Genomic DNA, 22,551 nt, shown 5'->3' on the forward strand with positions numbered 1-22,551 from the left:
TCTCTGTTTAAACAAATGATATGAACCATTGCAAATATCTTACAAAAACAGATAATCTGGAGACTATAATCGGAAGTATGTTGACTGAACGGGTGATTAGTGTGGGTATTTATAAGAGAGCTGGTGGGATATGAAAACCCTAATCGGTGCCCAAAACATTTTAGACCAAAATACAAGTTTTAGTGGATTAAAAATATATAGGCTATAACAATTTGAATTTTATAAAATAATTTATTGGCGATGGCAAATCAGAATATCAATAAGCTTTAATGGTAACAATCATCGAGCAATTACTGCTTTCCCATAAAAAGTTTCACCTCATTCTTGCAATTACCAAAAAAACAATCAAACTTACTTTAACTTCAAAATAAATTTTTCATTTAAAAAAGTATATAAACAAATAAACAGCACATATCAAAAGCAAAAACAATGATGTTTCCCATAAGAAAAAACCGAAGCTTTCATCAAAAATCCAAACCCCATAAGAATCTGAAACACCACAACGATAATAAATCATCATAAAAGAGTCTCAGAAAATTAAGCATGTTATAGATTCAAAGAACAATGAATTCGCTTCGGATTAATTTTATTCTTCTAGGATAAAAGATTCTCGAAAGGAAAACCCTAAAGAGAAACCTTGAAATTGATACATACATATACATGTAAGCATCATATTTGATATAGCGTAGCTATGACTCAAAACGCTTCCATTTAGCTAATTGGAAGGCGATCTTAAGGGCTGCGCATCAACAATTAGATCAAAGCAAAACCTAATTTTAACAAATCAATCTTTAAAACAACGAAATATTTCAAAAATATTATTACGAAGTTGATTATGAAATAGAAGTGATTTAAATATATTTAATCGGTGAAAGAGTTTACTCAGAAGGCATGAAGTTTAATTTGGTTCGATTCTGCCAGCAGAGTTTCCTCAACTATGAAATCAGAAGAGGGAGCTTTGAATCCTCATCGTAACATCTTTCACTTTCCAAAAGAAATAAAGAAATTCAAAACAGAATTATAAAATGGAAAATTTTGCATGTAAGAAGAAAGATCGCTCAGTTCAGCGGGATTATCGACACGCAAACAAATCTCTAAAGAGAGATGCCTGCATTCCGGTCTGTTGAGCTTGAATTTCCGAGTCATCACCGCGATCTTTCAATCGATAATTTTCAAAAATCAAAACGAAAACAAATAAGCAGTGGAAAGCTAGAAGAGAAAAAAGAAAAAGACAGAAGCGGCGATCTATTGAGAGAATGGAGGTTGGATGTGTGTATATAGGTTATGAAATTAGGGTTTATAAGATTGTTGATGGGCTTAATCTGGTAGACTGACGGGTCGGGTGTCTTGTTTTCTATATACCTCTCATTTTTATTTTTATTTGTGTTTAGTCTTCTTTCGCTTTTTACCTATTATTATTTAACTAGAAATGATAACATTATATTTATTTTATTTTATTTTTTAATATGTATTATTTACTACGTAACTATAAATTTATTCTATTAAATAAAAATTAAAAAAATTGATTAAATGAAACTAAAAAGATATTAATCACATTAACCTAAATCATCGTTATCATCATACATTTGATCTGTAAATATGTCCCATCAAACATATGTGAAGGTAGTTATGCATTTTTAGGTTATGTATTCCTATTTTATTTGCTACATATTATAGTGTATCAATTGCTACATATTATAACGTATCAATTTCTACCCGTATCAATTTCTGGTCGTTCATAAGACAATAAAATTTTATTTTCATAATAGGTACAAATCGTACCTTCTTCCTCTATTTAACAAATTGAGGCAGTGTATTTGTTAGTGGAGTAAAACTCTTTTTCCTTTGGCATCACATTTTAATTTGAAATTGGAAACTCTCTCTTTCTCTCCAAATCATCAACTATGTGTACGAATAATTGTCTCTTCATCTAAAACCGTCATCAAAACTAATACGTTTCATATATGACATTCTCAGCAAGGTAGCTAGTCATGTACGAGACGGTCATGTGCAACTTCATGATCTCTTTGTAAATCGGGTTTTCTATTACTCATACATAAACTTTTGGCTTCATCAACCAAAATTTGATTTTATCTTTTACCAATGTTGTCTTATCGCCTAATCATCTGATGAAAAGATGAAGAAGTTGAAGATATAACATTTTAATTGAATACGAAAGAAATAGATTGTGAAAATATAATGAAGTTCAAGTATATATTTATGACGTACTAACCTTATTAGCCATAAAAAAATAGCATATCTCACATAATATTTACCAATAACATATGATCATACATGGTCACATTTTTAGCAAGTAGTCATTTATTGATTGTTTATTATGATTTGATTGTTAATAAATATTATAAATTCTTGTATTTAATTGGAAAATTATTATTTTGCAAAAATAATGTTACTAAATAGTATGACTAACTATTTAATCATATAGTACGATTTAATACGTTGTGTACAAGTTTTTAGACATGTTGCAATTCACTAAATAAAAACATGTACACATGGTAAAATAAGGTGGAGTGAAAGTCACTCCATCTTAACCTCTCTCCTAGAATCGGCCGCACCTTTGAGGTATGGTTTAAGGTTGCTTGTTGGCTTTCATACTTATACACTCCATGTTCTTACAATCCATACATTTGACTAGTGTAAGGGTATGAGCTTTATATCTCATGTATAAATATAAAGAAGAAAAAATCTTGCATTTTATGCTTAATCTATTCCTTTTTTCTTCTAAAAGTCGAGAGCACCACCTACATTCTCTTATTCATCCCTTTCGAAGTGTAGTGTAATAAGTAAGTGTTTATCCTTTAAGACTAGCAGTTGTTTAGTTCTTAAAGCCTTATGAAGTGCTTAATACAAGTGAAGAACTAGCATTCTTTGTGACTCAAACTTATTGGTAGATGCTTTATATAAAAGCTATATTTTAGCATTTTGTCATCCTCATCAACTCCCTGATTGTCAAGTGGGATCGAAGTCTTCAAAAACTACCATCTAAACATCCTATAGTTGTTTTATAGTCGTTCTAACTCATATAAATGGATATTTGGTGGTTTTATTTTAAAATGGTTGTAAAATAGTAGTTATTTTAAGTAGCTCCCATTTGCTGTTATAAAAAAAATATGAAAGAAATAGATTGTGAAAATATGATGAAGTTCAAGTATATATTTTTATGATGTGCTAGCCTTATTAGCCATAAAAAAAATAACATATCTCACATAATATTTTCCAATAACATATGATGATATATGGTCACATATTTAGCAAGTAGTCACTTACTGACAATTTATTATAATTTGATTATTAATAAAAATTATCAATTATTGTATTTAATTGGGGAATTATTATTTTGTGAAAATAATATTACTAGAGAATATGACTAACTATTTAATAATAAAGTATGATTTAATATGTGGTGTACAAGTTTTTGGACCTTTTGACGTTCACTAGATAAAACCATGTACGCATGGTAAAATAAGGTGGAGTGAAAGTGATTATATCTTAACCTCTCTCCTAGAACTGGCCACACCCTTTAGGTATGCCTTAAGGTGTAACGTCCGTAGATCCGGGCTAGTCAATTTAGAGATAATAGGGGTCGAAAACGACTTTTCGACAAAAGATTATTTAGAATAAATAATCTTAACCAAGTTGTAGAATATGTCTCAAGGGTTTCGTACGTATAAAGAACGCCGAAATCCGAGTTATAATGAAGAAGTTATGGCCCGTCGAAGTTTTTCGGCAAAACCGGCACGGCACCGGGAAACGTAAATAGTGAATTTACAATAGAGGACTTTTTAGCCTTAGTGATCTAAACAAAAGTTGTAGTATATGTTAAACCGAGAACATCCATAAAAAGAACGCCCAAATCTGACTTCGTATGAGAAAGTTGTGAATTTTCTAAGATTTGGCATAGCAGTGCACGGCCCGAAACTCGAATTTTAGTTCGAGCGGTTTTTGGCTTACGCAACCTAAATGAGAGTTGAAGATCTCATTAATAGGAACTCAACGGTAAAAAGACAGACGAAAACGGAGCCCGTATGAAGGAGTTACGAATTCTTCGTGGTCATTTAACAGTCTAATCTCATCCTACTGTTAAATTTAAGATCGGTCGATAATTAGCCAATGGAGTCTAAATGAAAGTTGTAGATCTTATTTTTACCTACGCGTGGAAAAAAAGAACGTCAAAAACAGAGCTCGTATGCGAAAGTTACGGGGTTTAGAAGTCGGCAGGGTGCTGCTGCAAAAGGGGTGACGTGGCTGATTATTGACCAAGGCTTTCTCCCCAAGGCAAGCCACCAGAAGGTGACATGTGGCATGGACTCGACGGGTGGGAGGACCTACTCGACGAGTAGAGCTGTTTTCCAGCCTATAAATAGAGGTGTCGGGTTCCCTCATTCTTCACACCATTCCAACCTCTTCTCTCTCTCTCTCTAGAACCTCTCTCTAGCCCCTAAACCCCCCAAAAAGCCTATGGAACCTCCCTAGCACCCGAAGGAAGCCCTGAGGCTCCCAAATTCCTAAGAAAGGAGCCTTTCGTCTCGGGAACGCTGCTCCGGCGAAGCCCGGTTTTTGAGAAAAACTCGCTGTAAGTGCGCTACGCCTAACCTATCTTTAGTATAGTTTATATTTTAATATATTAATGTTATTAGGACCTTATAATAATTATTTGGGCTATTATTATGAGTTATATAGTGTTGTTTAACGCTTATATAATAATAATAATAGCTAGACTATTAATTAGTCTCGGTTAACGTTAGACTAAACCCTAGTGGTATTGATACTAGGTTTTGTCAAGGGGAAATTGTTTTGAGATAACGAAGCGCTGTCCGAGTTCCGAGTCACCACCTTTCAGGTGAGTGCATAGTCTCTTTCATCTTACACATAGATATGAAGTATTTAATATAAATTACGTGCTATGTGTGCATATTGTCTGTATATTTGCCGTATGTGTTGGGTGAAAGATTTTTTTACATGTTTTAATTGATTTAAACTGTATATGTATTTTATATCTACAAAATGTGTTGGGTAAAACATGAGTAGATGAAATAGTTGTTGTGTGACAAAAATAAAATGATGAGAAGTGATATAGACCATGATATAAGGGCGAGAGGTAAACCATGAGAGAAACCTTTTACCCATGTGTTGGCCCCGTCATTCAGCAGAGTATGGATGACAACCACGGACTATTCTAGACAGTCCAGTGGACACTAGCAGGCTCGCAACCTGTAGGTGTTTTGAACTGTGTATTCACCAGATGTACTCTAAAAACCCATTGACATGTATTGCGAGTGGATTATCGGAAACGATATTGTCGATAAACGAGATAAAAACCCATTGACATGTATTGCGAGTGGATTCTCGGAAAGGATACTGTTGATAAACGAAATAGCCCTGACAACTATGGATTTAGTGCCTGTTGAGCAAACCCTGGCAACTATGGATTTAGTGCCCGTTGAGTAAACCCTAGAAACGATGGATTTCGTGCCTATTCCTTAGGATGATCCTTAGGAACGAATGAACAAGAAATAGTTGATTCTTAGGGTAGATCCTTAAGAGTAAATAAGATAATGGGGATGGGTAATTGGGTTAATTGTTTGATGATTAAACATAATAATTATATTATCGTGGGTTGAAAACCCTATGTACTCACCAGGTTTCCCAACCTGACCCACTCAGTTTATTTGTATCACAGGTGTCGATATGAAGTTACATTACACTGAGAGATTTAAAAGAGATGTAGATCACTAGTGTAAATGAATGTAAGTTCTGTTTATGCTTATGTTTCTGTATTGACGATGACATCCCAATGTTTTAAAATGAATAAAAATACATTTCTTCGGAAATGCTTTGATAACGTATTTATCATGTTTTTCTGGGAACAAATTCCGCAACATTTTCATTAAAAGAGGTACTCTGATTTTTATAAAGCATAAACAAAATCGGCATTTTCTGGTCGTGAAAATGGGGATGTCACAGTTGATATCAGAGCATTAGTTTAAGCGAACTAGGAATTTGTAGGAAATTTCTAGACTTAAACTTAGAGTGCTAAGCGATGATTGTGAGATGAGTGTCTGCTATATTTTAGACACGAGCACTAGTTTAATTTAGGAAAGATGCCTAAAATGTTTTATGTGCTAAATGTTTTATGTTATAACTATAAAGATGCCTTATATGCTATTATTTGTTCGGATCTATGGTCTATTGCCGACCGGATCTGGAAATTTTATGTGTTCAGATTTCTAAACGTTTAATTACGATATTAGAACTGGCATGTAACTTTTCGGAGTAATAGGGAGATTTATACGTCTATCGTAAATAAAACTTTCCTATCTTAAATTATCGCCTCAGTACACCGAATGTTTGCTTTGGTGTACAAAATGTCATGGTGAAGACAGACTAGGAAATATCCGAGGAAAATAACAACCTGAGCCGAAGAATGTGACGGGTCATGCATCGGTCGTTGCGCCTGCACCCGAACCTATCACAATGGCAGAAGTTCAGGAAGTGATGCGAACCATGATAGACTGATAAAATAGAGGAAATAATAAGGCTTACGATAGTGAATGATACCTATCAGAAGATATCGTAAGAGAGGTATTTTGCCTTTAGAATGCGTCTAATAAATAATACGTCTAGTACGGGAGAAGTATACTTTCGATTGGCAGAAAGAAAGAATTTTTGGTATAATCCATAAAGTTATCCCATGGTCTTGAATTTACAATACCAACCGAGTTGAAGCAGAATTGATGATTAAAGATGTGCATGGAAGAAGTACTAGTAAAGTCTAGGGAATTTTTTTTATGATTATTTGGACACACTCGTATGTGTTAATTTGTTTTGTGATTTTAGGACTTGGGGACTGCGAGACAATACTTGGGACGAGTATGAGTAGGTGTGAAAGGTAGTAGATGCATATACTACCGGAAGCACAGGACTCACGCTTGGATCAGGGAAAGTCACAAGATTACCAAGGAGCTAGTAATTCATTTCGTTTTATTCAAGTATGTCGTTACCATCATTTCGGTAATGACTAAGAAGATGATTGTTATTTCGACCCTAGTGGTCATATCAAATTGAGTCCGACTACGTTGAGTATGTTATGTGGTTCAGAGAATCAAGTTCGATGTAGCATCTGACTTAAGACGGAAGATTGAAATAAAAAAGCGATCAGTAGATGTATCGCGATAGTTGCTTGTAGCTAGAAATGCTACCTTTTAAGATGTGATTATATCCCATTAGAACAATAAGGAAGGTATAGTCTGTTCTGGAATTTGACTCCAAGAGACCTGAGTCTAAGCGTTGCAACATACGATGATAGGTCATTAGAATATGACACATCGGTCCATTGTAGTAATAAAAGAACTTATCTTAAGTTCGTGTCCAGTGAGGATCGAGATTGTGACTTGAAGGTCATAATTTAGAGTATAACGTGAGATAGGGAGCAAGTGTAAGATCAAGCACCACCTGCAGACAAGGAGTCCAAGAGTTAGATACTCAATCGAAGGAACATAGAAGTTACGATTATTACCTAGGATGAAGAGAACGTATGGAGTCATTATACAGCCCTGTTTTGTTGATGATTCTGAGACGTAATCATCCTAAGGGGGAGATAACTGTAACGCCCGTAGATCCGGGCTAGTCAATTTAGAGATAATAGGGGTCGAAAACGACTTTTCGACAAAATATTATTTAGAATAAATAATTTTAACTAAGTTGTAGAATATGTCTCAAGGGTTCCATACATATAAAGAACGCCGAAATCCGAGTTATAACGAAGAAGTTATGGCACGTCGAAGTTTTTCGGCAAAACCGGCACGACACCGGGAGACGTAAATAGTGAATTTACAATAGAGGAGTTTTTAGCCTTAGTGATCTAAACAAAAGTTGCAGTATATGTTAACCCGAGAACATCCATAAAAAGAACGCCCAAAATCTGACTTCGTATGAGGAAGTTATGAATTTTCTAAGATTTGGCATAGCAGTGCACGACCCGAAACTCGAATTTTAGTTCGAGCGGTTTTTGGCTTACGCAACCTAAATGAGAGTTTAAGATCTCATTAATAGGAACTCAACGGTAAAAAGACAGACGAAAACGGAGTCCGTATGAAGGAGTTACGAATTCTTCGTGTCATTTAACAGTCTAATCTCATCCTACTGTTAAATTTAAGACCGGTCGAGAATTAGCCGATGGAGTCTAAATGAAAGTTGTAGATCTTGTTTTTACCTACGCGTGTAAAAAAATAACGTCAAAAAAGGAGCTAGTATGCGAAAGTTACGGGGTTTAGAAGTCGGCAGGGTGCTGCTGCAAAAGGGGTGACGTGGTTGATTATGGGCCAAGACTTTCTCCCCAAGGCAAGCCACCAGAAGGTGACATGTGGCATGGACTCGACGAGTGGAGCTGTTTTCCAGCCTATAAATAGAGGTGTCGGGTTCCCTCATTCTTCACACCATTCCAACCTCTTCTCTCTCTCTCTAGAACCTCTCTCTAGCCCCTAAACCCCCCAAAAAGCCTAGGGAACCTCCCTAGCACCCGAAGGAAGCCCCGAGGCCTGGCAACCCAAACATTTTCTTACAATCCATAACTTTGACCGTAGGCCTGACAATCGTGTCGTGTTCGGGTTGGCGGGTTGACGCGTTGGCGAGTCAAAATATACCAACCCAAACACGACCCATTTAATTATACAGGTCACAGGTTGGCGGGTTTGAAACATAAACTCATATATAACCCGTCAACCCACTTATTTATACGGGTTCACAGGTTGGCGGGTCTGTGGGTCAGATTTGGGTTCGTGTGTTCGTGGGTCAGATTCTATAAATAAAATTAATAATTAAACATGAACAAATTCTTGATGCAAAACATATCCGAATTTTATAAACTTAAGTCTTAAACATCCAAATTAAAATTAAAAACATTCATGGAGACATGTTCAAACTAAAACATTATTACAAACATAGAAAAAATTCAATCGCATGCGTCGACGTCGTTCGATAATGATTCAATCGTTCATCCCGCCGTTCTTGTGAGATACTGAGATTATTTAAGGCAAACGCCAAACGCTTTTCAATGCAAATCAGCAGATGGTTATCCACGGATCAAATGGTTAATGGTGTTGGGTATCCTATCTCAGTATAAAGTATAAAGTGTATAGTGTATAATACTTGACACATTTAAAAAATATATAATTTTTTTATTAAAATTCTAAACGGGTTGGCAGGTCAACCCGTATATTTTTTTGAGAAACTCATATATAACCTGTTTAATAAACAGGTTGATGGGTTGGCAGGTTGACGGGTTGAAAAACTCAACACAAACCCGTTTATTTCGTGTCGTGTCGCCGGTCGTGTCGAGAATTGGCAGGCCTACTTTGACTAGTGTAAGGGTATGCGCTTTAGATCTCATGTGCAAGTATATAAAAAAGAAAAAAAAATCTTGCATTTTATGCTTAATCTCTTCCTTTTTTCTTCTAAAATTCTAGAGCACCACATCCCTTATCTTATTCATCTATTTCGAAGTGTAGTGTAAGAAGTAAGTGCTTGAGTACTTGCCCTTTAAGACTAACAAATGTTTAGCTCTTAAAGCCCTAAAAAGTACTTAATACAAGTGAAGAACTAGCATTCTTGGTGACTCAAACTTGTTGGTAGATAAATTATATATAAGCTCTATTTTAGGCTTTTGTCATCCTCATCAACTCCCTGATTAACAAGTGGGATTAAAGTCATCAAAGACTATCATCTAAACATCTTATGGTTGTTTATAATATTTCTAACTCATGTAAATGGATCTTTGGTAGTTTTGTTTAAAAATGGTTGTAAAATAATAGTTATTTTAAGTCGCTCTTGTTTACCGTTATAAGAAAAACTATTGTTTCCAAGCTATCAAAACTCATCAGTGGTATCAGTCTATCACAACTTATTTTACATGTTTGAAAGATTTGTTATTATGTTTGATAACCTTTGGTTTTAGAAAATATGTTTGGTATTTATTTTGGCTAAGAAATGACCAAATGCATTTTCTATGTCAACTTATAGTTTATAATTGTTATTTTATGCAATCAATTTTTTCATGCAATTTAGTTGTATAGATTTGTCTTAGAAAAACACAAAGTGTTTGTTTGTTTATTTCATATGACGAGGATGTGTATAAACAAGTCATTTAGGACACTTGTGTTGTATTGGTTGTTATTTATTTATTTGTAAATATGTAATAGATAAATAGATATTTTTCATTTTGTTTATTTGTTTGTAAAAAATCAGTTTAGACTAGTTTTATTCCTTTTCAAATGGTTTTTAAAACTTGTTTTAAATATGGTTTTTATTGTAAAACTCTTAATAACAACTTTGAAATATTTAAATTTGTTTAAAACTTGTTTTAAACTAAATCTAAACTTCATGTCTTTTATATAAATCTAAACTTCATGTCATTTATTATGAAAGAAAGTTTTTATTAAAAAGACTAATGTAACATCTTGTTTCGAATTGTTCCCATTTTGAATTGGTGATCAAAGGATTAAGTGCTATAAAGCTACAGATGCCTGAGGGGTTGGGTTTCGGACCCAGTTGGAGTTGGATAATGTATATTGGATTGCTCGAGTATCCCGTTTGAGTTTTTGGATCAAAGGGTATTTTGGTAATTTGTCAGTCCGGGTTTTTATGGGAAGTGGATTTAATTCGAGATATTTTATGGCAGACAGAAATTGTTAATAAAGTTGAGTATCTCGATACCTTTCTATGGATATATGAATGGTTGGAATCAGAATTGTATCGAGTGAGTTAGGGTCTTCGAAAGAATTAGGGTTTTGGGAAAAGCACCGGTACGAGGGGCGTACCAAGGTGGTACGTATGGCGTACCGAAGGGAAGGAACTACACGAGGCGTAGCTGGGAGGAACGTGTGGCGTATATAAGAGGATGGGTCGGGGTGCGTGGCCTCGTACGCGGGGTGTACGAGAAGGTACGTTGGGCGTACGAGGGTCAGATTGAAAACCCTAATCTTAGAGTTGTACTCTATATAATCATAATGTTAAGCCTCCTTCTCCATTCCAAGTCAGTCCCCACCCTCTAAACCCATAGAAATCGTCCTTAATCATTCATGGTGGCATTTTGAACTTATGGAGTCCATTTTTGGAGTGTTTGGTCCATTTCCAAGAAGGTGGAGTTTGATGCAAAGATGGAGATCAAGGAGAAGCTTATGGATCTTGCTTTTGTGCCTCATTTTCAGCTTGATGAAGGTATAAAGCTTTGAACTTGATCATTGGTGTCTTAGATCTACCATTTATGGGTTTTTGTTCATTTTGGTCCCAAGTATGAGATCTAGTGGTCTTGATTTCATTCTAGGAACTTTGAGTTGACCCTCTTGGTGTTTCCGGGGTTCAAGGTCCATAAAGTCGGCACCTTTAGAGTTTAAGACCATCTATGTTGGAATTTGAGCCATTTCCATGAAAGTAGAATGTTATTTGGTCTTTTTGGGGCATGCAAATTCACCAAGTCAGTGACTTTATGGGTTTAGATGTTAGTTGGGACTCAGATCTGTGGTTTGGACTTGTTGGACCAAGCATTAAGAGCTTAATGAGGATTTGGCTTACTAGAGTAGTACGCTAGGCGTACAAGTCTGTACGCGCAACATACAAGCCAAACAGCTTGTACACTTAGCGTACAACTGAGTACGCCCTACGTACTCAGTCAGATTGGATTTCGTGTTTGTGGGCCTCAGGTTGTGCCATTTCTTGGAGTAAGTTGTTGTGGGCCTTCGTGGGCCAATTGGGAACAAGTTTATGGGCTAAGGAAATTATTGGGCTTTAGGATAAGGCCCATTCGAAAGGCTTGTCCCAATTTGGGAAATTAGGCCATAAGTGGACCATAATTGGACCTTGATGATTATGATATATTGGACTATCGGAATGACAAATGCTTGGACTAGAATAAATAGTTGGGCCTTAAGGTAAGACCATGTAGAGGGTTGGGCCCAATTTGGAAAATTAGGTCATATGTTAGGCATTGGTTTGTTATTTGGCTGTTGGGGCTTCAGAGTGTGAGTTGAGCCTTGGTTTTGAACCAAGCTATGTTAGGGGTAAAATGGTCCATTTACCCCAAGTGTGGATTTAAGGTTATGCAGCGAAACCCAAATGGTTAATTGGGTTTTGTCTTGATGTTTGACAGTTCGGGGATCGGTCAGCCAGCAGCCAGAGATTTATTCGCGGGACTTCAGCAGTGTGATGTGAGTCTCCTCACCATACCAACGGTTTGAAGGCACCAAGGCCGGCCCATTATGTGTTATGTATTATGCTAGCCATTATGTGATATGCGATATGTTAGTTGATTATGTGTTATATGGTATGCTAGTTGTCTCTGTGATACTTGCATGGAAGACCCCAGGGGGAGCCCGTGGCACCTGATATCAGACCATGTGGGGGGGGCCCATGACATTCCAGGTAAAGACCATGGGGGAGCCCATGACACTTGGATATCAGACCATGTGGGGGAGCCCATGGCATTCTAGGTAAAGACCATGGGGGAGCCCAAGGCACATAGGTGTAAGACCCTGGGGGAGTCCACGACATCCTGGAGTAAGACCCTAGGGGGAGCCCACGACATCCTGGATTAAGACCCTAGGGGGGAGCCCACGACGTCCTTATATGTTTATATGCATGGCTTATGTGATTGATATGGTTATGTGATTATGTAGATCATGTGGGTTATGCTCTGGGGAACTCACTAAGCTTCGTGCTTACAGTTTTGTTTATGGTTTCAGGTATCATTAGTTTGGAAAGGAAGGGTCCGGCTTGATCGCAACGCACACATCCGTGTTTTCCGCAATATGTGATTTTAGGATGAACTCTAACAAATGTTTTTAATTAGCAATGTTTTTGGAAATCTTGGATTTAAAAGATATTTGTGTTTTGACTATAATAAAAATAAATTTTTTACCCTTGATTTTTGGGTCGTTACAACTAAATTTTGATTTATATCATTATAACCTCAAACTATAATATTAAATATTATTTTTATGTCAAAACTATATATATATATATATATATATATATATATATATAGTTTTTTTTTAATTTAACACGTTATGACAATATTATGATTTATGTATGCTAAATATGATTCATAATTATCATCATATGGTTTTGGTTTGTCAACTTATGATATTTAACATAAGATGTGTAAAATAAGTTTATAAAATAAAATACATTTTATTGTACAAAATCATAAAGTCTAGAGATTTTGATTATTAAAAGGATATTTAAAATGATGATTTTAAAACTTATCAAAAACTTCAAGTCTTAACAATAAAATGAAGTTTTATTAAAAGACTATAAATGATTATTTAGCGATCAAACATCAAACTTTACATGTAAGATATTAATTTAATGACTAAATTTAATATAAGGTATTAGTTTATAATTGATCGCAGCTAAAGGGTTAATAAAATAACGTTTTTTTAACCAAAAGAACCTTATATAAGAAATATGATTTTACAAATGGTAACATGAATTACATGCAATATTCATTAGACCATGTTTTAAAACTAGTTTTGTAAGACATATATAAAATTTATCTTAAAAATGAAAATCAATGTCGTCCTTTTGAAGAACACTCGTGCATCGTTTGTACGATCCTTGTGGGCGATAGGTCGCATGACCACTTGGATTTTGTCGTATGATGATCTAGATGGTTTTCGTATTTTCTATTGGGATAAAGGTCACCTAATTGCTAGTTAATTGGCGATGCCACAAACTTTTCAAGAAGGATGACTTGATCGGGAATCTTGTGTGATAAATGTCACTTAAGCACGAGAGACCTGAGCCATAGATAGGATTAAACATGTCATGTTAAAAAAAAATTTGTTTTGGATCCTATATGCTAGGAATTGCATTTGATTAAATTGATAATTACTACCCACCTCATTGGATTATGTGGATGAGATAAAGGTCACCAAACCATTTACTTGTTTTGTAACTTGGATCATAGACTTTAACAAATTAATGTTTCTATAACAATAAAAGGTATTAATTTTTAAAGACTTAAATATTGAAAAACTAAATGAAATTTTGTTAAATTCTATACATGATTGTTAATACTCTTACGCCCATGTACAACCTCTATTTATTTTACAAAAGATAGTAACATTTGATGGTAATAATTTAAGCAACTAATATTGTGACCTGAGAATTGCTCTAAAACAAACATAAATTATATATACTAAAAGGTCCCATCATGAACAACCTCTACCAACCTGTCAGTCTGATCATGATGTTTGGGGGAAGCATTATTATGATGTTATTTATGTGTCTCACATCATACTAGGAACAATGATCCCCGGCCTTCATAAAGTCTTGGAAAATTACAAAGCATATCATATGTTTTGTCAAGTAGAGAATATATTCTTATAGAACAGTGATGTTTGGTACATACATGTTCAAACGTTGGAATCTAACAAGGTCGAAGAGAGTCATAATGTGTGCTCTAAGAGACTTATGGTTCAGAAAATGGAAGGACAACATAAACTTAAGAAATAAAGAAATTACCCTAATAATGGATCTTGTTTCTCTTATATAGAAACATAACACCCAGAGAGGAACTGCTCATCTTATCTCATCGAGTTGAGGAAGTCTGGTAACACCAATACTTCAGGTATCTATATGATATAACTATTTACTTTTTCACCATACACTTGAGTACATGATACTTCATGTCACACTAACATTTGATATTGTGTGCAAGTGCTTAGAAGAAGTAAGCAACTGATTACAGGTAGTTTGGTATTCCATGTTAGAGATAAGAAAGTATTGTTGTTGGGATTGATGGAACTTTTGATTACCAGGTAGTAATTATTTGATTATAAAAAATAGTGTGTTAGTACCTATTATGACTAGGAATAGGCAACAACTGAAAATTTTGAAGCAATCTAGATCTACTTATCGTTTAATGGATGTTTACATCCATGTTATGAAACCATGTATTCTATGTTCAAAATATGTTCTCATAATGCTATGTGTTTTCATTAAAAATAGTTCTAAAGATAACACCTAAAGAATCAAATGAGATTTGATTCAATATTATTTATGTTATTATCATACTAAATATATAAACAAGTCCAGGTTTTCGATACACCCCGGGGCCACCAAGATGTACCGGGATTTGAGACTTAGTTACTGGTGGTCGTGCATGAAGAGGGAGATAACATGGTATGTTGAGAGGTGTTTGACTTGTCAGATGGTCAAGGCCAAGCACCAGAGCTCGCGTGGAAAACTTTAGCCTTTGGAGGTTCCCATGTGGAAATGGGAACAAATCACTATGGATTTCATAACCAAATTATCGCGTACGGATAAGGGATTTGATGCGATTTGGGTGGTAGTGGACCGTTTGACCAAGAGTGACCACTTCTTGGCCGTCCACGAGAGCTCATCGGGAGAGAAATTGCCTGATGTTTATGTGCGTGAGATTATCACCTGACATGGTGTTCCGGTTTCTATTATTTCCGACAGGGGTGTTCGGTTTACTTCATGGTTTTGGCAGAGGTTCCATGAAGAACTGGGCATGAGGTTGCATTTTAGCACCGCATATCATCCGCATACGGTTGGTCAGAGTGAGCGGACTATTCAGACACTGGAGGATATGTGGCGAGCATGTGTGATTAATTTCGGTGGGAGTTGGGACTCCTACCTTCCCCTAGCTAAGTTTTCTTACAACAACAGCTACCACGCCAGTATCGGTGCGCCGCCATTTGAGTTCCTCTATGGGAGAAAGTGTTGTACCCCAGTCTGTTGGGGAGAGGTTAGTCACAGGGTCATGGGAAGGATTAGAGGTAGTCATACAAACGACAAAGTTTATTCAGCTAATCAGGCAGAGATTGCAGACAGCTCAAAGTCGGAATAAAATTTATGCTGACAGGCGCCGATCAGATTTGGAGTTTCAAGCTGGAGACATGGTGCTACTAAAGTTATCACCCTGGAAGGGTGTAATACACTTCAGGAAGAGGGAAAGTTGGGGCCCCGGTAAGGGTGTAAGTGAGCCGAGCTACTCGTGAGCTACTCGGGACCACCACGGTGTGACCATGAGGTTCCATGGCGTGGCAGCCAGTTTTGGTGAAACCCTAATCCTTTGGGCTTTGATCCCTATTTAAAAGACTTAATGGCTAAAGTTTCGAGGTTATTCAGCCTCCATCGCCCTCTCAAGCACAAAAACCCTAACCCTAGCCTCCATCACTCTTAGAAGCTCATTCTTCATTCTTGGTTGGCATTTTGAAGGAGAAGGAAGCCCTTGATGTGGATTATCATCTTGCAAGAAACATATTCATCTCATAACTTCTCTTCTCGACTTAGGTGAGTGTTCAAGACTCGATCTTTTCCTTGATAGGTTGTTAGATCTTGGATTTGGCCTTTTTTCTTCGTGTTTGGTGTGTTTTGGAATATGAGATCTCATAAAGCTTGCAACTTTATGAATCTCTAGGCCACATAGAGCATTTAACCCTTTGGATATGATGTAGACTTGAGTTTTGAGGCCATGCATGGAATCTTGGCCCTTTTTGCCCTTGTGTTACCCTAAAAACGGAAAGGACATGCATTGGACATGCATGTCCTTGAAGCTGTGATTTTTATGGACCAAAAGGTATTGGAAACCCTTTTGGAAACTTTGAAGAAGCAACTCCATGTATTAAGTGCTTAATAAGTGGAATGTGTTTTATGCTTCCATTAAGAACTCAGGGTTTTGGATCTTGACTTATTGGCAAGGTTTAAAGGATAAAGTTGGAAAATTTATCCAGCTAGGTTATGGTTTGGACCTAGTTTGAGCTTAGGAACTCCTGGAATGGGATGGAAGACCAACTTAAGGAATTAAGCCTTGCTAATTGATTACCACGTTGTGGTGGAGCCTTACCACGACATGGTGGTTGGGCTGAGCACGCAAGTTTTGTCGTATTACGGCCACGGTGTGGCCATGGATGGCCATGATGTGGCGGTTAGCTAAAGGTTGACTTTGACCCAAGTTTGAGTTAGGGGTGTTTTCGATAAGTTGATTAGTAGTTGAGCTTTAGCGATTGTGATTGTATAGGTGGCTGGAAGAGTCAACATTTGGAGCAGTGATCTTGTAACATCCCAAAATTCAAGACCAAAAATTTTGTTTTGATTAATTAAAAACCGCTAAATAAACTTTGCTCAATCATTTAATAACATTCTCAATAAGACATTTATCATAGTTTTAAATCCCAGAGATCATCTAGTGCGGAAAACATGGTGTGATGCGCTGCGATCGCCCCGAGCTCCTTCCTTGGAAAAACATTAATACCTGAAACAAATAACTGAAAATCGTAAGCACGAAGCTTAGTGAGTTCCCCAGATACCACATACCATACATATCAACTGATCCATACATGCCATACGTAACCATGAGCCATACATAACAAACATATCCATAATCAAGTAAGGTGCTATGTGCCAAACATAGTCTTGCTGTTATGCCACGGGCCGTACGTGGTCTTCCTTGTCAAGCCTGGGGCCACTCCCTGGGTCTTACAAACAAGTGCCAAGGGCCACCGCCTGGTCTTCCATGCAAGCATCACAAAGACAACTATACATACTACTCTACTAGGCTACTCAGCATACGGTGTGCCAGGAGCCACCTCCTGGTCTTTCATACATAACAACATACAGTGTGCCAGGAGCCATCTCCTGGTCTTTCATACATAACATCATACAGTGTGCCAGGAGCCATCTCCTGGTCTTTCATACATATTGCCTAGGGCTAACCCCCGGGTCTTCCTACCGTACATAATAGCATATTGTGTGCCAGGAGCCTCCTCCTGGTCTGTCATGCATAATGCCTAGGGATAACCCCCGAGTCTTCCTACCATACATAAACCAAATGGGCCGGCATTGTGGCCGTAGACCCATACAATCAGTAAGGAGACTCACCTCACACTGCCGAAGATTCGCTTAACACTTCTGACTGCTAACCGACACTTCTGAACTGCTGACCCTTCGGTTCCCGAACTATCAATACCCAAAACAACAGTTAGACCATAATAATCCAAAAGTCAACCCTAGTCAAACTTGGTCAAAGTCAACATCTAGTTGACCTGACTCGCCGAGTTGGTCTACCAACTCGTCGAGTCCATACTCCTCCAATCCCAAAACAACCCCGACTCTACCCATCGAGCCTAGCAAGAACTCGACGGGTTCTCCTTCAACCATGCCACTGGGACCATCTTCAACCGACTCGTCGAGTTCACCATTGAACTCGTCGAGTTCATCATCCACATATGAATGTGTCTAGTCTGTGACTCGCCGAGTTGTATGAACAACTCGTCGAGTCCATCTTCATAAACTAAGGAGATTGTCTTAGACTCGCCGAGTTCTTCCTTGGACTCGTCAAGTACGATGAACTTCATAACTAGGGATGCAAGCAGATCGGGGATTCCCCGCTACCCGTGGGGACCCGACCCGAACGGGTCGGGGATTCCCCGTCTTAGCGGGTAACGGATCGGGGATGGGGATTAGATATCTTACCCGAAGCGGGGACGGGGCAGGGACGGTTATAGTATTATCCGCCCCGTTTGAAACCCGATATATATATATATATATATATATATATATATATATATATATATATATATATATATATATATATATATATATATATATATATATATATATATATATATATATATATATATATATATATATATATATATATATATATATATATATATATAATTTGTAATTAAAGTTAGGCACGGTTCCAATTCCCACGATTCACTTCCACTATTTTCATCTCTTCGAGAAGCACAACCGACTCTTCGTTCTTCGGTCACGTTCACGCTTCACATAATCAAGGTTCAAGACATTAATGTCTCCCCTCTTCAAGAATAAAACCAGTTTTCAATCCTCGATCCTAAACCCTAGATATTTGATATCGACACAGTTGTATCAAGGTTCAAGAGTAAATTTTAATGGATGATCTTCCTTTTCCAGCACTAAATCCCAACCCCAAGTAAGTTTTTTTTATTTATTGATTTCACATGCATCTGCTTACCGATTTTCTATAATTGATTTCTCAATCTCATGTCTAATTAGTGATAATCAGTTTTCTTTATTATGTAATCGATTCTCATGAATGTAGAATACCTATGTAACCTGAATGATTTTTATAATGTATTTTCTTTAAATCTAGATTTCTCATGTATGGAGTTTTATGCCTATAATATGTATGATTTGGTTGAAATCTGATTTCCCATATACGATTTTTTTTCATGTATTTTAGTCGAGACCTTATTGTATTGTGGAACTTCAGGGCTATACTCAAGATTGATTGTTAAAACCCGCAATTGGTAGATATCCAAATGGTATAAGTTGAATCGATTAATTTCTAAAAGTACTATTAATTGATAATCATCTGATTTTCAATACGTCTTTGTGCTCATCATATATATATATATATATATATATATATATATTTTCTGAATGTTTGTATAATCTGGTATGTCTGAATCAATTAAAGTGAATAACATGGATTTTGTGTAAATTTTGTATGATCTGGTATATTTTAAATTTCATAACATATGTCTAAGTCTTTTTGTATAATCGAATATCATCTAATTTTTTTGATTGCATAATTGTAGTGTCGCGCAAGATCAACAGGCTCACAACCAAACAGAAGATTGGCAGTTTGGATTCATTTTACAAAGAAAAAAATTGATGGAGTTGATAAGGCCGTTTGCAACTTTTGCGGGAAAAAAATTGTGTGGAAAAAGCAATAATGGCACTACACACTTGCATTATCATTACAAGCTTTGTGGATCCAAACATTCTAGATTTTGATACATACGAGTGAAATTAAAAATTGTTATTCTTATATTAGTTTCTTAATAAACATGAAATTGTCGTTATTTTTTGTATTTTGTGTCTATGAGAATGAAGTATTAACATTTAAGTATTTTATTTATAATGATTATTGTTTATTTTTTTTGATATTCTTTAGATTTAGAAAAATAATTGGATTTTTTTTATAAAACGGGTATCCATTGGGTTCCCCGTATCCGGCGGAGATTTTTTCACCCGAACCCGTCGGGGATTTAGCGGGGCGGAGGCGGGGATGGGTATGGAGATTGGAGGTCGGGTACGGGGACGGGGATTATGGTCTCCACCAATATCCGTCCCCGTTTGCATCCCTATTCATAACCATTATGGACTCAGATTGGCTGAGTCCCTTTCCAATCTCAACTCATACCCTTAACAGAAGGGTTTTGGGGCAAGAACTGGACTGACTCACCAAGTGCCACAACTGACTCGCCGAGTCTCTCTATGTCCAACATTATTCAGACGATTTCAGACAAGCTCAAGGCATCCAAGACCCAGATCTGGCCTCCTAGGGTCGTGATATCACGCAAAGCTGCTACGTTTGCACCCTTGCATGACCCTTTTTGCTCAAAAGGCCATAATAACCACTTAAACTTTGCATGGGGAGTTCTATTGGCATAAAGCTTCCACCTTTATGCCTTTACTACTCTGAATATTCCCAGATCTGAAAGGATCTATCTTGGGGACGTCCAAATCCCACAAGAAATCATTCTTGGTCCATAAGCTTCATAGATAGGGTTATAAAGAGATCTATCAAACTAGATGTCAAGGAGGGAACTTGATTACCAAAATGAGCAGCTACTGGAGTGAATCTTCTGGATCTACTTCTTCCTCTTTGAACCTACGACCTTCTTCTTGTTCCTCCAAGCTTCAAGAATGCTCCAAATCTCTCAAAATGACTCACAACTCAAGGGAGGCTCTAGGGTTTTTGTTCTGGACTTGAGAGAGCATCAAGGAGGCTGATGAAGGGTTGTAATGTTCTTTAAATAGGGTACAAGACCCGCATTTAGGGTTTTCCCCAAACCTGGCTAACTCGCCGAGTCAGTCCTCTGACTCGTCGAGTAGGTCACTTAACCCGCGACCAAAATCGCGCTCCTACTCGTCGAGTCACCCATCTACTCGACGAGTCACTCCCTTATCTTGAGGTTTTCTTTCCTTTCTAGGTATTCGGAATTTAGGGTGTTACAGATCTATGTAGCTATTTCTTCAGACTGAGAGGTGATTTTTCCTCACTGTACTCGTGGGTCGAAGGCACCAATGCCGGCCTACTAGGTTATGTATCCTGGTTATGTAACATCACAAAAATCACAACCAATTTAAACTTTTCAAATCAAACAGTTTACTAATAAAAGTGTTTACAAAACTATTGTTTTCAAAACATTGTTCAAAACAGAGTCTCCCAAGATCACAACATAAAATCAGGATGTGTACGGTCACGCCTTCGCCTTCCCATGGTCCTCGGAAGTACCTGAAACCATAACCAAAAACTGTAAGCTAACACTTAGTGAGTTCCCTCAAAGTACCACCACACAAAACACATATCATAAACGAACAAGCATGTTGGGTCCAATCAGTCATCAGACCGGAATACTCTGGGTCCGCAGTCATAAGGTTGGATTACCCGTGGCCCAATCAGTCATCGGGATGGAATGCCAATATACAATAGGCCCACTCAGTCATCAAATTGGAATACCAATATACAACGGGCCCACTCAGTCATCAGACTAGAATACCCTCGGGTCCATTCAGTCATCGGACTGGAATACCCCCGGTCTGTTGACTCACGCATATAGCAGTAAAGTCTCAAGCCAGCACAATATGTCAACATATAACGGATAACAAACATAATCAACAGATTGATAATCATGCAGCCAGAAATCACAGGTAGTCCTAAAGATCTACCGGTCTACACATATCAACAACTATCATATAATCATACAGATCTATCCCATACTCAGCGTATCCTAAGTCAATGTATAACAGGATATCAATCCAATGTTCCGGCCTTGGTGCCTTCGACCCATGAGTATAGTGAGGAAAACTCACCTCTAAATCTGAACAATAGTTGATGAGGTCCTGACTCTGAATCTCAGCTCCAACCGTCACCTATCCATCCAAATGACCAATTCTCAAACACAATCCAAAATACCTAGAATACCCCTAGGTCAAACTTGGTCAAAATCAGGTAAAAGTCAAAATTCCAAAAAGTCAACTGAGTTAACCCAGCTGAGTACACCCAATGTACTTAGTTGTACACCAGCGTACGCGTTGGTTGACCAGACACGAGCCTGTTGACTACGTACGTCTTGTACGTAGAGTGTACGCAGCTAGCTGCCAACACCAACTCATTAAGAGCTTAATCCTTAAGCCCTTAAGTCTATTTTCTAGATTCTAGTCCAAAATGATGTCCTTGACCATAAAGTTTCCAACTTTACGGTCTTGCATGGCCATTAAGTGCCCAACACCAAAGATCTGAACCTCTTAATCCATTAAGACAACTTAGGCCATGCATGAGAAGAAACTAGTGTCCAAGATTACATTTTTATGACTCAAGAGGCTCCAAAACATCTGAAAGGACAACTCGAATGGATTAGAGTAACCCCCACTCATAATACCATGCTTATGGGACCAAAAGAACATGAAATCAAGCCCAAAACAAGATCTAAGTATAACTTCACCAAGTTT

General features: G+C 37.1%; 1 long non-coding RNA gene and 2 other non-coding genes across 3 annotated transcripts; all 3 read right to left on the reverse strand.

The window, feature by feature from the left end:
• Window positions 1-217: 217 nt before the first annotated feature.
• On the reverse strand, window positions 218-1,305 carry LOC145135834 (uncharacterized). Its single transcript, XR_013720070.1, has 2 exons — window positions 883-1,305; window positions 218-770 (listed from the first exon to the last, which is right to left on the reverse strand). It is a non-coding gene; the product is annotated as an uncharacterized LOC145135834 (long non-coding RNA).
• Window positions 879-980, reverse strand: LOC145141546 (small nucleolar RNA R30/Z108). The gene has a single exon (XR_013722741.1). It is a non-coding gene; the product is annotated as a small nucleolar RNA R30/Z108 (small nucleolar RNA).
• On the reverse strand, window positions 1,053-1,156 carry LOC145141489 (small nucleolar RNA Z107/R87). The gene has a single exon (XR_013722697.1). It is a non-coding gene; the product is annotated as a small nucleolar RNA Z107/R87 (small nucleolar RNA).
• Window positions 1,306-22,551: the final 21,246 nt, after the last annotated feature.

This window comes from Lactuca virosa, chromosome 9, assembly GCF_052849685.1.
Source record: "Lactuca virosa cultivar CGN04683 chromosome 9, Lactuca_virosa_CGN04683_v6, whole genome shotgun sequence".
Lineage (NCBI taxonomy): Eukaryota > Viridiplantae > Streptophyta > Magnoliopsida > Asterales > Asteraceae > Lactuca > Lactuca virosa.